Source organism: Chrysemys picta, chromosome 6, assembly GCF_011386835.1.
Source record: "Chrysemys picta bellii isolate R12L10 chromosome 6, ASM1138683v2, whole genome shotgun sequence".
Taxonomy (NCBI): domain Eukaryota; kingdom Metazoa; phylum Chordata; order Testudines; family Emydidae; genus Chrysemys; species Chrysemys picta.
Window position 1 is genome coordinate 80,715,355 of NC_088796.1, and position 18,180 is coordinate 80,733,534.

General features: G+C 41.1%; 1 protein-coding gene across 3 annotated transcripts in view; it reads left to right on the forward strand.

Annotated features, from left to right (window-relative positions):
- Window positions 1–18,180, forward strand: part of ADAMTS19 (ADAM metallopeptidase with thrombospondin type 1 motif 19) — a 326,693-nt gene that overhangs the window by 140,313 nt on the left and 168,200 nt on the right. The gene's annotated exons all lie outside the window — the stretch shown is intronic.

An 18,180-nucleotide genomic window follows, 5' to 3' on the forward strand; every position in this document is an offset into this window, starting at 1 on the left:
CACTCAGGGCAGACTGGAAGAAATAGGGCAGAGAATCCCCCAAACTGGTGGTTTATTCTTTAATTAGATTCATCAAGCCAGTAACAAAAGAGCTTCTGTAGCACCACACTGGTAAACGAGAAGCCAAACATAGCCCCCTTTAGGCATTCCAGCCTCTGGCTCCCATCTAGCAAACAGATCTAGGTTACTGAAAACCCTGTTCACCGTACTTAAAGTTCTACCAATCCCAAAGGATCAGACACTTACCCACTACTCTACTCTACCCTACACTACCCTACCCTCAGGTCAATCTATATTTCAGATCTTATCCAAATATCACGCTCTCAGCCAATCCTTAGTAAACTAACTAAAGATTTATTAATAAAAGAAAAGAAGAGAGTTATTGAATGGTTAAGGAATCATATACATAGAAGTAATTTTCAGTGTTCATAGCTCAGGATCATAGCAGTGATGTTATATCTGTTGGCTTGTAAAAGTCTCCTTGGAATTATCCCAACAGGTCAGAATCCAAAGGCAGCTTAGATGTAAAGTCTGATGGAGTCTTTCCATGTATTTTCCAAGGTTTTCCAAGTAACTACTTGGAAGATCTTAGTCCCATCGCTTAAACTTTCCCTGTTCAAAGTTCAGCAGACTACAGATGCTGGAGCAGGCCCCATGTTTCACTTTTGAAGTTGAAGCGCTGTTAAGTGTTTTGTGCACAGCATGTGACTGAGGATTCTTTTTTGTTGAGCACACACTCTCCCATCACTTTGAAGTTAACATTCTATTTGCTATGCATACACAGGTAATCCAATTAGACCAATTAACATAAGGCAGCTGCCAGTCAGACATTGTAACAGAGATAAATAAGCTGAAGACAATGTAGATCAGTGGTGGGCAACCTGAGGCCACCCACCATTGATGTAGATAATATTATTAGTTTCCTGCAGCATGTCACATCTTTGATCTTAAGGTTAACTGAACAGTCACATACATAATGTAAGGCAATTAAGAAATTAAAAGGATTTAATATCTACAAGCTAATTTGGTTACTGTGATAAACTTTCTAACAGGATATAGGCAAACAGAGACAAATACACTTAGCAACTTGTTTCGTGGAAATTTAGCAACAGCACTGCTCAGATATCCTTAATCCGTTTCCTTTTTCTGAAGCTACAGGAGCAACTCTGATAGCTTTGGCTACAGGTCTCCCCACTTCCTGGCCTTGCCCATCTTATCCTAACTTCAGTAGATTCCACTTAAAAGGAAGTTGCCTGTTATCAGAATTGCTGTTAATGGCAAACAATCCCATCCCATTAATATCGATGTTAATGGAATTTGGATATTGGCAAAAGGCATGCTGTTTTTTAGTAACTTTTTTTGATGGGGAGGTCCTACATATAATTATAATCAATTTCCTGGCTCCGGCCATGCACAGTTGAGCACCTCTGCTGTGTTCCATGATTTTGAAATGACATATCTCTTGCCAATAAAGTTTGGATTCTGGATGCCCTACTTGAGCTTGGTGCTAAGCAAGTGCGAGTAGCCAAGAAGTTTGGTATCTCAAAATCACTTATTTCATTTCATTCATTTTATGGGAGCACGGGAACACAACAATGTTGTTCCATTCCATTGACACTTGACCTTAGGAGTACAAGTATCAATGCAATGGAAAGCAGGCAGATGCTGGTGAAGCTCTGTGGCTCTGGTTCCAGCATAAGCTTGGCCAAGGTACTCAACTCTCTGGGCCAATGCTGAAACAGAAAGTGAGTCAGCTGGAGGCAGAGTAGGGGAAGGAGTTCATCCCTTCAGAAGGCGGTCTCAGTTTGTGGAAAGCCTGGCACATCGCTCATCAAAGGAGGAAGGCAAGAAACAGGATGCTGACTTTCTGACAACTACTAAATGGAGGATGGACACCTTACCAACATTCTAGAGGAGTTCAGCCATTTGACATCCTCGGTGCTAATAAGACCGCTTTCTTCTACCAGGGCTATCCCAAAAGAAGCCTTGGCATGCTGAAAGGAAGATTTTCAGGAGGGAAAAAAGACATGGACTGTATCACATTGCTGTGTTGTGCAAACCTGGATGAGACAGGGAAACAGACTCTTATGGTGATAAGAAAGAGCAAGTGCCCTCATTTCCTGAAGGACTACTCAGAGCTGCCCAGGATCTACAGAAGCTCAGCAAATGCCTGGATAACCAGTTTGTTGTTTAAAGAGTGGCTACAGATCTGGAACAGGGAGCTGTGCCTATCAGACTGCAATGTGTGCCTGCTGATTGACAATTATTCAGCTCATTCAGCTAATCTAGAGCAGCGGTTGGTAACCTTTCGGAAGTGGTGTGCCGAGTCTTCATTTATTCACCTAATTTGTTTTGCGTGCCAGTCATACATTTTAATGTTTTTAGAAGGTGTTTCTACAAGTCTATAATATATAACTAAACTATTGTTGTATGTAAAATAAATAAGGCTTTTAAAATGTTTAAGAAGCTTCATTTAAAATTAAATTAAAATGCAGAGCCCCCTGGACTGGTGGCCAGGACCCGGGTAGTGTGAGTGCCACTGAAAATCAGCTCACGTGCCACCTTCAGCACGCGTTCTATAGGTTGGCTACCCCGATCTAGAGCTCTCACACATCGTTTAAATTCTTGCCTCCTAACATAACCTCAGTCACACAGTCGATGGACATAGGTGTCACCAAAAACTTCAAAGTTCACTATTGTGCTTTTCTTAAACCTCTCTCCATGCTGACCCACCCCATGAACAGTGGATGTTGTTAAACAATAACTCTTGATCTTGCTGGGGAGTCATGGGCCACTGATCTCCACTTTTGGAAACTTCTTCAGAAAGAGAGGGTTTGCATCAACAGCAAAAGATGCTGGCCTGGTGGACACTGATGTGCTGACTGATGTTTCAGTTCCTGAAAACCTAAGAGCAGAGGAATTTGAGGTCATTGTTGAGTTTGACAGTCATTTGCAGGTGGAAGGTGTGCTCATTGACATAGAACTTTTGGAAACAGTAGTGTCTGTAAAGCACCCACAGGCTACTCTTGACCCACAAGAGGATAGTGCATTGGGATAACAAACTCAAAGAGCCTTTGCGTGAAGACATTTTCCACAGGATATCCTAGAATTGTGGGATAGAACTGTGAGAACAGTTATGAAGTTGCTTGCAAAATTGAAAAAGATTTATGGGGGAGGTGGAAAACTGTAAAAAGTGGTGTTGGACAAATATTTTTAGAAAAAAGCTTTTTTCTTTGGTGCTTTTAAAAAGCTTTTATTTTATAGAATTTTGTGCTACTGTACTCATTGTGACACACAACAAGATGAGACTTCCTAAATTTGCTCTAAGTCCTGTGGTATACTATACAGTGTATCCATTTGTGTGTCATGTTAGGTTGTTTTTTTTTTAGCACATTGTATTGAACTGAAAGTTAACAATTTCACTTTGCAGTGTATTGTTGTTCCATTCTCCTATTTCTATGCATCCCCCTGAAAACAGTGCCTTCTGCTTATTGGCAATATCTGGAAAATAGCAACTTTTTGCTAGGAACTGAGAGATTGCTCATAAGCAGAATCTACTGCATTCTACTAGTAAAAAGAGGTCACGGAGAGAGCTGGGAAAGTGGGAGAAATTGAAGCCCAAGCTGCCAGAGACCTGACCCTTGTAGCTTTGCTACATACTACTCTCATCCAAAGTTCTCCATACTAAACTCATCCTCCAAACCTATCCGCACCCTCTTTTGTGGGTCATTTAGATTAGTTCTCTGGATCAGGGACTGTTTTCATTGTTAAATGTTTGTACACTGCCTAACACAATGATCCTTGATAGGGGTTCCTATTACTACAGTAATACTAATAAGACTACATCTAAGAAGCTTCCAAAAACTCATCAGAAGGCATCCCCAGTTTGACAGATCTAAGGAAGCCTATCAGACTGAGACTCAAACCCAGGGTTTAACAACTGTGAGTGTGTTGGCAGGGCTTGGGACTAGATCAGGGGTCGGCAACGTTCGGCACGCAGCTCGCCAGGGTAAGCACCCTGGCGGGCCGGGCCAGTTTTATTTACCTGCTGACATGGCAGGTTCGGCCGATCGCGGCCCCCACTGTCCGCGGTTCGCCGTCCCGGGCCAATGGGGCCAGCGAGCCGCGTGCCGAACGTTGCCGACCCCTGGACTAGATGATGAAGGGAAGGCATGAGTAATGGGGAAGAATGAATGGGGAAGGGGCATGGAGAGTTGACAGGCATAGATAAATAGGGAAGCACAGCAGTTGGTAGCAGGGCTGACAAACAGAACTAGAGAGCCGGGCTGAAGAGCAAAGCTTGTTGCAAATGCTTCAAGAGTTAATTAGCAAATTTCTGATAGCTTTTAAAGGGGCATGTTGGACAGCCCCAGTGGCCTCTGACAGACCTCTCTTCCATATCATATCCTTGGAGGCAACCAGCAGTATTAGTATTTCCAGTGGGAACTGGGGAGAACTTCTGAAGTTCAGTCTGCCCATGCCACACAGCCCAAGTCACTTTGAAACATAAACTTTCACTGGGCCAACTCCTCCCCTCAATATGGGCCTCACCCCTGGGCCCTGGACTCCTTCATGTTTATGGCAGAAAAGCTGCCATCACTGCCAGCAGCAGCTTCAGCAGCAGGCAGGGACAAACAGGCTCTTGTAGTGTATTGCTTACAGTAGCTGTGTTTGACCCAGAGCTGGCTGCATTTCATTGGTGGGTGAAGTGACTTCTGTTGTATTTCTAGATTGTAAAATGCTTCTATCAGATAATCCTGTTTAAGTCTTGATTTTCTGATTTTCTTTTTAATAATAATTTGCTTAGTTCATACCATTTTTACCTGTGAATTACAAAGTGTTTTTTGTAGAAGGGTAAATATCATTATCCCTTTGGGGAAATTGAGGCATAAAGAGGCAACGTGACTCATATGAGGTCATACAACAGGTCAGTGTCTGAGCCAAGAATTAGAGCCTAGACCTCCTGAGTTCCATTCTACCAGTACTAGTTACTGGACCATACTACCTCCCATCTCAGGACTGCTTTAGCTTTTAATAGATCATACTAGCATGGCTTGCTGACTGTGGGAATGTTTTGCTAATCCAGACTCCCTCTGCACATCATCAAGGTTTATGGTTTGTTAACCCCATGTGTGGCTAGTTCAAAGAGTTTCATTCTGTTTTACAAACGCAGAACAGGCTCCCTTGTCATAATTTACAAACAGCCTTGGACAGTAGACCTGGTTTCCTGAGAGAAATAATATTTAGACAGATGAACACCAACTGTTTACTCTATATTCTTTAAGGAGAAACCAAGTATTTTAGCTTATTTAACCCTTTCTGTAGCAGGCCTTTTAAAAGTTGGCCCTTTCCTCTCTATAGCATGAAAATGGAGCAGCAGAACACAGAGTTTTGAAATGGGGACACAATGCTCTTCGCAGGTCAATGAACTCTGTGTGTTCTGAGACACAAAAGGATTTAAAAATAAATACTGCACATCAGATTTCTAGTGAGACTTTTTAATGGATTTATATGTTTCACAGAAATGTGTATGCCTCACTTTTCATGGTTTCTAGATTCTTTGACTCAACAATCAGTCAATCTAGCTTTTCTTCACGACAAAGGTTTCTGTATGAAACTATATACCAAACTTTTCTACCACACTTTTATCTTCTACATTGGCAAAATAGGCTGTAGTGTTCACAATAGATGTGTTGTCAAATGGATTAGTTTCCTTTAATTTAGAATAGTCCTACTTGAGTGCATGATTTTTGTCTGGTTTTATTTTCCTAGTGGTAGGCTTATTCTGATGATACAATTACAAGTTTAATGTAAGGTGCCATAGAAGGAAAGAAGGGAGAGAACAAATTTGTTGAAAAGGGGATTTAAAAAAAAGTAGATGAGAGTGGGGCTTTATTATAAGGAGAGGTTAGGAATTAAGAGAGAAATTGCTTTAAGGTCTCTCTTGTTAAAACAATCTGATGTGCACTTAATAAATTAACACTTATCATATTAAAGATTTTCATATAGAGAAATATTTTTCTCTTTGAAGAAAACTCACATTGATGCAACAAGGTCCACCATGTTATTTAAGTCTTGCAGTGCGGCTGTACTGAGAGAACCCAGGTACAGTGGCTGTTTAGAGGGCATTATCATCATGTCTCCCTCCTTGCCCAGCATGAGCTGGAGTGGAAGGTGGAATTGAAGGCAGGACAGAGGAATGCCCAGGGGATCCACAGTTACTATCTGTATGCCTGGGATTTTATGTGGCCCCAACACTGAGATATTTGAGTACCTCTCAAGTACCTTCCAAAAGTGGAGATAACATCTAGTGTCCCTAACATATCATGCAAATGATGTACCACATTTAGCTGCTGCTCCAATGCACAGCTTGCTGTAGTGCAGTGCAATGTACTGTGATGTGTGTGAACGTGCACTAGAACAGCTTCTGTATACACACAGACAGAAAAACTGTTAAATAAAAAAAGGTACTGTTGCTTACTAATATTGTCTGCTTTGTTTTGTTTTTATGACCAGGGCTGGCCTTACCATGAGGCGAACTGAGGCGGCCGCCTCAGGTGCCACACGGTGGGGGGGCGCCACTAGGACCCAGAGTGTAGAAAATTGTGTCTGCTGCTGGTGCATATGTATTCTCTCTGCTCTAGATGCACAGAGATGGTGGAGTGCTGTGCTGGAGGAAGGAGGACACAAGAGACATAACAGGCAGGCAGGAGAAAAGGTGAGAGGGAATAACAGAAAACAGCAGGAGCTGTGGGGAGAGAGAGGAGGAGGAGCCTCTTATGTACCTCTCTAGCACCCCCAGGAGCCTGGACTGATTAACACCAGCTTCTCAGAGAGCTTCCTGTTTCCTGCTGCTTCCCTGAACCCACTTGCAGAGAACAGGCAATCAACTGAAGTAGCAGGAGCCAGTTAGGTCCTTAAGATGCTGATATCTTCCCTCACTCAGGCCCTGCTACCAACCTGCTTATTTGTCCCCTTCAATGGAGTATTGAGAGCCACTATAACTGGCACAGAACAGCAGTCATAAGTGAAAGAAGAAAACACCCCTCTGGGGCAGAATTCAGAAAAAGAAAGAAAGCAAGGGAAGCTTTCCTATCTAAGCAGGAAGGAGCTCTCCTGAGATACATAGACACACATGTTCACGGTGAGCCTTCCGGCCCAGTGAGGATGTGAGTGGTGAGGAGATGCCTGATCTTCCAGTTAGTCAGAGTGCAGGTGACCTGGCAGCTACTGCAGCATCCATATCTCCATCTCAAATGGATGTAATCATGCACATTCCTGAAGAAAAGTGTAGATCAGAAAAGAGTGTGGTGGAGGCGCAAGAAACAGCTGCTGCTGAGTTTAGTTCCTTATGTCTAGATGATCCAGGACTGTGGACCCACTTGAGCAGTAACCTGAGGGACTTCCTTGTACTGCATGGGCCACAGCAAGTGAAAAACTTCATGTGCCCCAAAGACAATGAAAATAGAAGTTTCCATCCAACACATTACTGGCGTGAAATCCCCAATGGTGACAAAGTGGAGAGGCCATGGCTTATGTACTCAGAAACCCAGGATGTTGCATAGTGTTTTTGTTGCAAACTCTTCCAGTCTAATGTTCCAGCCACATTGGGTTCTACAGGAACAAAGGACTGGAAAAATCTGGCTAGAAATCTGGCATGCCATGAGAAGGCAGCAAATCACCAGAGAGCATTCCATAGGTGGAAAGAGCTTGAGATGAAACTAAGGTTAAAGGCCACCATAGATGATCAGCATCAACAGAAGATTGCATCAGAGTCTCTTTACTGGCAAAAGATTCTGAAAAGGCTCATTGCTATTGTGAGAATGCTTGCTACCCAAAACCTAGCACTGCGTGGCACTTCAGATCAGCTGAATGTACCAAATAATGGAAACTTCCTTAAAATTGTGGAGCTGGTGGCTGAGTTTGATGCTGTACTCCAGGAGCATCTAAGAAGAGTCACCACCCAAGAAATATACACACACCACTACCTTGGAAAAACAATTCAAAATGAGATCATACAACAAAAGTCAAACAGAAGATTGTGGCAGATCTGAAGTCAGCAAGATATTACTCTGTTATTATGGACTGCACACCTGACATCAGCCATATGGAACAAATGACTTTAATGGTGTGTAACAACAACAGAACCTAGTGAAAATGTCCCTGCAATGGTGACTGTCAGAGAGCATTTTCTAGAATTTATTGACATTGATGACACTACAGGAGCTGGTATGACAAATGTGCTTCTTAAAAACCTGGAAGATACGGGAATTGTGATAGCTGACATGAGAGGTCAGGGCTACGATAATGGTGCCAACATGAGAGGAAAGAACAGAGGAGTGCAGACACGGATCCGAGAGTTCAACCCTCGAGCTTTTTTTGTCTCATGCAGTTCCCATTCATTGAACTTGGTGGTCTGTGATGCAACATCAGCTTCTAGTGAGGCTGCTGAATGTTTTAATGTAACTCAAAGCATCTATGTATTTTTCTCTGCATTAACTCATTGATGACAAATTTTGAAGCAACATCTGGGAACATCCTCTCTGACACTGAAACCACTAAGTGCCACACGAAGGGAAAGTCGAGTGGAGGCACTAAAGCCTATCAAACACCAAATTGGGAAGATTGATGATGCCATAGTTGCCATTATGGAGAATAATGCTATGACAGGAACTGTTCATGGGAGAATAGTGGCAGACGGAAATGGAATCACCAGAAACATATATAACTTCAAATTTCTGTGTGGCTTAGTGTTGTGGCATGACATACTGTTTGAAATAAATGTTGTAAGCAAGAGACTCCCAGATGTTGACCTTGATATATCTGGAGCAATGGAACAACTGGACAAAGCAAAGTCAGACCTACAGTCTTACCGGTCAGATGGCGGATTTCAAAATGTTCTGAAGAGTTCACAGAAATTGGCAGAGGAACTTCACGCTGAAGCTATTTTCCCACCCATTCAAGAATACAAGAGTCACCGAATAAGACATTTTGATTACGAGGCACGGGATAATCCCATAAGAGACCCCAAAACAACAATTCAAAGTTGAATTCTTTAACCAGGTGCTAGATTGTGCAATACAGTCAGTTGAAGAACGTTTCATGCAGCTCAAGGAACACAGCAGTATATTTGGGATGTTGTATGATATTCCAAAACTCCTCACTATACCTGGAGAAGACCTACACCAGCAATGCAGGGCACTAGAGACAGTGTTGACACATGATGACATGCACGATATTGATGTGAGTGATTTAGGTGATGAACTGAAAGCCCTTTCAAGATACATTTCAGCAGGATCAACTCCAAAGGCTGTTCTGGAATATATGTGCACAAATTAGATGACTACCCTCTTTCCAAATGCTTTTGTTGCTCTGCGCATACTTCTAACACTTCCTATAACAGTTGCCAGTGGAGAACGCAGCTTCTCCAAACTGAAGTTAATAAAAACACATCTACGCTCCACAATGACACAGAAGAGGCTGGTTGGCCTTGCAACTATCTCAATAGAGCATGAGCTGACCCAGACTGTGGACCTTCAGAAAGCAGTTCAAATCTTTGCAACCAAGAAGGCATGGAAAGCACCACTTTCATTATTCAAACAGTTAAAAATGCCAGTGTTTACTATTCAGACAAGAAAAGTTACATTTGCTGTTCAGGCGTTTGAAAGTTAAGTGTTACTTAAAATTTTTGAACAAGGCATTTAAGTTGTTAGTTCTCCTGTATTGGAGTAGGTAGCAGAGCAGTACCATGAGAGGAGTAGAACAGGAAGAAGGCAGAACTGAGACCTTTCAAAGTTTTGGCCCATGCGAGGGAGCATGGGGGGCGTCATTTGAGCTCCCCGCCTCAGGTGCCAAAATGTTGTGGGCCAGCCCTGTTTATGACATAAGCAGAAACTGAATTTGTAGATGCAGAGAGCCAATAATCCATATACTAACCTGCCCTTTGTTTAGCTTACTGTTCAGCAGACATACTTTAAAAAAACTTGGAGTTTTCCTTTGCAACTGACTTTGATTAGAAAAGTATTCGTATTTGCCTTCAATATCTAAAAAGATTTCACCTTAAGTTATATTGGATAGAACTTCTAGTTAAGTGGAATAATAATAATAGGCATTTAATTCATGTAAAAGAAATGGCAACTTTTTATAAAAATAGATAATTGATACAAAATCATACTTTCGAAACATTAATCCTCACATTTACAGCATGCAGTAGGTAGGTAAGTAATACTGTTTCCACATTATAGAGAAACTAAAGCAGTGGGGTCCAATTACTTACCAAAATTTACACCAGAGAGTATGCACTAAGGCCAGGATTAGAACTCATGAGGAATTCATGTCTTCTCTGGAATGGAGGGAGTGGGCTGGGCTATACCAGCTATACATATTCTGCTTAGAATATTCTCCCACTCCTATTGACCCATCACATATTAACGTACTGATGTGGAAAAAAAATTTCCCTCACAGTACGTACATCAGATTTATAGATTCATAGATTTTAAGGCCAGAAGGGACAGTTATGATCATCTAGTCTGACCTTTTGCATAAAACAGAACTAGATCTGGGTGAAATTTTTTGGATGAAACTTTTTTTTAACTGAAAAATACAGATTTTGGTTTAAAGAAACAGTTGTGAATTTTGTAGTTTCAGGAGATTGTTCCAGATTTTGGAAATGTTAAAAAGAAACATTTGATTTGACCCAAAATGAAATTTTTGACCTTTTCAATTTGCTGAAAATTCTGAAAAATTTGGGTTTCAGTTTGACCCAAACCAAATTCTGTTTTCAATCTTTTGAAACCAACAGCAAACCAAACAATCCATTATTTGCACAGCTCTGCATAGAGCCTCTGTCGGTAATTTCTGCATCAAGCTGATAAATTTTGTTTGAGCTGTAGCATATCTTTGAGAAAGACATCAAGATGTGATTATATGACTGTTGTGGAGAATCCATTGCATCACTGAATAATTTGCTTCAGTGGTTAATTACATTCAGTGTTCAAAATTGTTCCTTATTTTTAGTCTGTCTAGCTTCAGCTTTCAACCAGTCATACAAGCTGGTTGACCATATCCTGGAATGTAGTCACAAAGAAAAGGACTTAGGGGTAATGGAAGATAACCAACTGAACATGAGCTCCCCGTGCGATGTTGTAGCTAAGAGGGTAAATACCACACTTGTACATATAAGCAGGGAAATGTCAGGTAGGAGCAGGGAGATAGCATCACCTCTTTTGTGAGATATTAGTGGAATAATGTGTCCAGGTTAGGAGTCCAAAGTTCAAAAAGGATACTGAAAAATTGGAAATGGTTCAAAAGGTGTCCAATATCTGGAAAACATGCCTTATAGTGAGATGCTTAAGAAACTCAATCTATATAGTTTATCCAAGAGAAGGCTAAGAGGTGATTTGATCACAGTCTACACATACTTACATAGTGAAGAGATTTTTGATAGTACACAGTTCTTTCATCTAGCAGAAAAAGGTATAACACCATTACCCCTAAGTCCTTTTCTTTGTGACTACATTCCAGGATATGGTCTACCAGCTTGTATGACCTGTATATGTTGTTTCTAAATGTATGACCTTGCATTTAACTGTATTAAAATGGATGTTGTTCAAAAGAATCCATCTCACAATGTGATCCAGATAGTCTATATAATTGACTTGTCCCCATCATTATTTACCACTCCACCAACTTTTGTGTCATCTGCAAATTTTAACTGCAATGATTTTATATTTCTTCTTTGAGTGCTTCTTCCTGTGTAGTGTGCTTCAGGTTATGCATGTGTCCCAAGCACCAGAACCAGAGAACTTTTTCCTAGCAGAGTCCATTTGGCATGATCTCTTTTCATGCTCCACACCGACAGTACAAAGGGGGCTGCTGAACTTTATTTAGTTCCTTCTTACTGCTCGTGGTCTAAGATGGAGCTTTAGTTTTCCTGTAAATAGTTCTTTAAAAAAGTTACTCTGAGTTATTTTAGTCTAGTTAGTTAGGAAGATTGTTGACATGTTTCCCTAAATTTTGGGACCTCTCCCCCCTTGGGTAGGGAATGATTGCAGTACTAACCCATCCCTAGTTCTTCTATTGGTAGGCAGGGAGAACATGCCAAGAATCCTTGGCTTCAAGAATGGTCCTTTCCTGGTAACAGATGATCACAACACCTGTTTGTACTGCCTGGCGGAAATCCATGCCCTGTCCCTCTGCAGGTCATTCCTGAGAAGGTCAAAACAGTCAAACGAGTTTGGAGTTTGAAGATTCCTCATGGAGAGGTCCATGAGCACAGGGACGGATTCTGACCAGGGAGATCCCCCCTCAAAATATGTCAGATTGAAGAAAATAGGAGCATCCCTTATAGTGCTGCTCTGGCTGATTCCGCAGTCCTTCCCTCCCACCTCCATGCCTACCCCCCATTGGCACCAGAGACTTAGCAAAGCAAACAGAAAAGGGAGAGACAAGCACTCCCCATAAGGACATGAGGGAAAGTTCCTCATCCAATTCCTCTAACAAGAGGCAAAGTCTCCATCCTGTACCAAGTCAGAAGATACCACCTGCTCTGGAACAGGACTGTCTGGTTCCAGGAGGGACTGGAATGGGACTTCATCACTTTCTAGTACTGGCACCACCAACAACTATATCTGCATCAGCACAGCACCGATGGCCCAGGTTACAGAAATGAAAATTGTTTCCAGCCCACTTCTCAGCACTGGGCAACCTAATCATGCTTCTTGAACCAGAATCATTGATATTCTCTAGATTCCCAGTCCTAGTACTAGGACATCTCCCTTCAGTACCCCTCATTGTTCCCATCTTCAAGCCAGGGTAGAACTAGATTGTCACCGATATGGTTGATGAGTAGAGTTTGGTACTGAGAGCTCCCCTGTTAGAGATGGTCTCAGAGTTATTGGAGTCAGGAAGAGGATATGGGGGACTCCCATCTCCGGAGTGGGGATCGAGCCCAGACAGAGAGTCAGAAGTGGTGAGGGTGTCCTAGTATCCTCTTTATACGTACTAATACCCATCACCCTGGGTCCCCACACCAAGGGGGAAGTTCCACACAAAGTACTTGACCATTGAGCAGGGGAACCTCGGAGGTGTACGTTTCCCAAGGAGAAGGAACAGCTACCACAGCCTCCCCAAGAGTCTCCACAAGAGCAGCCAAGAGGAGAAGACCAGCCAGAATGCTGGTGACCTTCTTCTCTTTGGACAAGGCTGGGATTCCAGCTTCCTGTCATATCCAGATGAACCTAAGTCCTTTCAGGACTTCTTTAAAAGGATAGCAGACATGCTACAAATTTCCCTGGAGAAGATCCAGAAACCCCTCACAGACAGCTGGACATCCTGCACAGCTCCAGACCAAGTAAAACGGTGCTCACAATAAATGAAGCCATTGTCAAACTTGTCACTTTGGCAGATGACTATCACAGTTCCACCAGCATCATAACGGGCAGAAATGAAGTGAAAGGGTCAGAATTATACTCGATTCTTACCTACCCCTAACTCACTGGTGGTGATGGAGTACAGTAGGCGGAGACAAGCCATATCCACACCTCAAGATGAGGCTAACAGAATAGACCTCTTTGGAGGAGGATGTCAGACTCCTTGATCTCCAGTTTCAAACTGTCGTTCATTGATGACCAAATATGATTTCTGCATGGATAAGGTATTAAAGAAACTGTACCTAAAGTTTATCCCCAAGGTAGTGATTGACTTTCACATCAATCAAAGTATCCACTTACCTGTGTTCTATCTTAAGCCACACACCAGGAGGGAAGAGGTGACATGGCGCTCTCTATACATGCATAGGCTCTTGCCCTCTGGCTCTACCAACAGTAGATGAAATCATTCAGAAGGCTCATAAACCTGCAGTAAATCTCCCAAACTACAGTAAATGAGTCATTTGTTTGTTTGTTTACTCCACTGCAATTGATAACCTCTGGAATGGACCTTCAGTTCACATTAAAATAAGTGAAGTGGACAATATGCTTAGAAAGTGTCATGTTGTTCAACAGTCTGTGTTGGTGTGTTTTTCAAAAAGTTTTGTTGCCTAAATATAGACGGAAAGAAAAGAATATTTGAAACCTTGTCATCAGTCATCCACAAAGATCCAAAATAGTAGCATTTGCTAGTATAGTGAAAATATTTGCCATGAGGGGTCTATTAATCGTAACTGTGGCTAAAAAGGGCCATGTGACTTGTGAAAACATTTTGATTGGACAGTTGTCCCATAGTTCCTAATACCTGAAATCAACATTGACAAAAAGAATTAGCAGTGGCAATAGGTTTCCTTTCATAAAGAACCCAGCCCAATGTATGTTTTTACAACTTTGCATAGCTTGAAACATTAGAAGTTAGGAGAATTGAAAATAAGAGATGATTTGGAAGTTTTATTTTGTTCTGAAGATTTGATAGGCTGATTAAGATTATTATTTTTCTTGTGTAAATTTTGTTAGAAAACTGTCAACCAGTTTGAATTTAGACATACTAACTGCACTTTTGTTGACAAGTCTGTTTACAGCACAAAAGTTAAATATATCTAAAAATGGCAGCTTGGAACAAAACTATCTATGGAGATTAGATTTGAGGTTTTTTTTATATATTTTTCCTCTGCTGCCATTCCCCATCCTCTTTTATGCATCCCTGCTATGTATCAAACTGCTGGTGTTTTATATGTATATTTTTTAAACAAAAGATTCCAGGATAATGGGAGGCTTTAACTTTGGAAATGGGATATTTGATCTTTGCATTGCCCCAAGGACCTTCTATAATGCTATATTTAATGGGTTTAAAAGTTTACAAGTTAAGTATAATGTATTAAAATGACAGACTAGTAGTTGCCTGCTCCTGCCTAAGCTTCTTTTCTCCCATTAGTCACTTTATTTAAGCTTGAAAATCTGTCATAAATCTCATAAAAGTTCCACTGTACTCCCACTTGAACAAGAGACTATTCTTCCCTCCATATGCTTGCTAAATCATCATTAGCATTAATGGAAGTTGCATGCTTGGTACAGATAGGAGAAGAGACCTGAGTGGGACTTTACTGTAGTTTCCAGTCTTCAAATGTTCGATTGCTCTTTAAATTAGGCAAAACATATCATCATTATCAGACATGAAATCAAGTGGGAGTGTAAGTTGAAGAATGAAGTGGTGGTGTTTAAATTATAAAAAATGAATTTTTTGAAGGCAAAACATGCACGTTAAATCTCCCCTTCCTTGAGACATGATATTGCTCTAGTATTAGTCTTGAGTGATAAACTTCACATGAGGTGACTTATTTACTTAGATAATTGTGGGGTGAAGCTTTAAAAAGTTAATATTAAGCAGAATTTCACTAATATCTCTGAATGTTTTTTAATGTCACAACTGTTGTTTTTATGTGGATTTTAAAAATAGACTTGCTATTTGATAAACATGGTCAATTGGTGATCATTTTGTTCAACTTTATTACAAAGTAATTTTTGCAGCTCATGTATTTTTTTCCCCTATCAATATGAGCATTTTATTTTTATTTATTTGTAGTATGCCCCCCAAAATTTTTGTGCACATCTTATGTATTCGGACACTAGCCCTCTGATGTATTATATCTAAGGAAGGAGAGAGAAAGAAAAGCAAGCAGATCATATCAATGATTGTACCTTTCTCCAGGCCTCCTGGTGCATTTTGTATGATTTATTTATACCATAAAATATTTGGCATAGGGATCATGTCATCTCTTGTTTTTTGTGCTTGAGCATGCTGGCATGTAACAAATGGGGGGAGGAGGGGGCGGGGACCCTTACATATTCTATACAAGTAAACATGTTTCAATGATGACAACACACATTTGGAGAACACTGATACATTCTTTGTAAAAGTATCCTACAGGAATCAGAAAACAACTGCTGAAGGAGTCATTTATAGGTGTATCTAGAGCATCATAAAACTTTACCAAGGGGCCTATTCTCAAATGTAATTCATCCTCATTCTTGGAAATTAAAGGATGTATTACATTTTTTCAGTGTTAGTTAGGACCCAAGAGCTATTTATTTCCATATTGCCAGGACATAACAGAACTATTTCCCCAAACTCCCATAGTGAAATTCTGGGATGCATAGTTCAGACAAAAAGGGAAAAGAATCCCTGTTCATATGTGAAAATAAACGTATACAGTAAACAAAAGGCTCTTATACATTGGCAAATTAAAATTTTTGTAATCTGTCTCTGTTACATTCAAGGATCTGTTCTCCCTTTTTTCCTGCTTGTAACACCAATTAATAATAATGGTTGGGAAGAAGGCGGAATGGTGGTAGAAGGGGAATAGGTGCTTAGGTCCTCAGACTGTTGATGCACACAAGATTGAACATAGGTACTATATTTCTTATGGTTTTGCCATGTTGCATAACAGTGCAATAGGTCCCTCGAGTACAAAAAATATTTTCACTTTATTTCATACCTAATTCAGCACTCATATTTCATTTTGAAATGTTCCTCTCTTGTCTAAATTTCCTTTAAAAACAACAGGTTGGGATCAGTTAGCTTTAAAATCAACATCCCTTTCATCAACCTACCTGTAAATTCTAATATTTTATTAATAAGATGCCAAACTCTGCCATTGGATATGTTTGTCCATTTTACTTGCCATTTCTCTGTAAGAACAAGTAAAATAGATGTGATAGTGTCAGACTATTTTATCAACATGGGAGTAAAAAGCTTGTCTGAATTGGCACAAATGAACACTGATATTTATAGAGATACATATATAAAAACTGGATATACAGTAGGCAGCTATGTCAGCCTTACTACTGGGAAGCTACACAAGACTTGACCTGCAAGCTTTCTATTATTTTAGAAAAAAGATGCACTGGCAGAGAATCTTTTCCAGCATATGTCCAGATTATGCTTCATTCTAGCAATTTTATTATCTTAACAAAGCACAAATACCATCAATAATTCAATGCTTTTAACATTGATAAAACAAATATTGTTTTGGGTTGTAATCTTAAGCATTACTGATTTTTTTTCTTAAAATAAAAGGAAAAATAAGAGACTTAGAGTTTGGTAAAGCTGGCTCCACTGACTAGAAGTACATTTCAAGAGATCAGAGAATTGTGAAAAAACCAAGAGTTATGACCCATGTAGTTTAAATGTGAGGTACAATAACTCCTCACTTAACGTTGTAGTTATGTTCCTGAAAAATGCGACTTTAAGCGAAACGATGTTAAGCAAATCCAATTTCCCCATAAGAATTAATGTAAATGGTGGGGTTAGGTTCCAGGAAATTTTTTTCACCAGACAAAAAACTATATATTATATAGATATACACACAGTACACGTTTTAAACAAACATTTTAATACTGTTCACAGCTATGATGATTGTGAAGCTTGGTTGAGTTGGTGAAGTTAGAGGGAGGGAGATTTCCCAGGGAATGCCTTGCACTAAACGATGAACTAGCACTCAGCTGTGCTCTCAAGGGTTAACACATTGTTGTTAATGTAGCCTCTCACACAAGGCAGCAGGAACACGAGGGAGGGGAGACAGCATAGCAAACAGAGACAGACACACACCTTGTGTGTGGGAGAGAGAGAGAGATGCACACTGCCCCTTTAAGTAAGCTGACCCCACTCTTAAGTGCATTGTCTTTTTAAGTGGATCAGGAAGTTGAGACAGCGGCTGCTACCCCAAGCTCTGTCTGTCTCTCTCCCTCTGTGTCCCCTCCCTGCACTATATGGAGAAGAGGTAAGCGGGGTGCAGGAGCGGGTGGAGGGGGACACCCTGACATTAGCCTCCCCCTTGCACAGCAAGCAGGAGTCTCTGGGAGCAGCTCCAAGGCAGAGGGCAGGAGCAGCACGGGGCAGTGTGGGGAGGGAGAGCTGAACTGCCAGCAATTGATAGCCTGCTGGGCGGCTGCAGCACAGAGAACTTAGGGGAGTGGGGAGCTGATAGGGGGAGCTGATGGGGGGCTGCCGGACCACCCTGGTTTCAAGCCCCCACCAGCTAGCTGCAACGGGCTGCTCTTCCTGCAAGCAGTGGACAAAGCAGGCGGCTGCCAAACAACGTTAGAAGGGAGAATTGCACATTTTTAAATGAGCATGTTCCCTAATTGATCAGCAATGTAACAACGAAACAACGTTAACCAGGACGACTTTAAGTGAGGAGTCAAGTATCTGTTGCTTTAAGTGAGGAGTTACTATACATTTTTGTCACCTGAT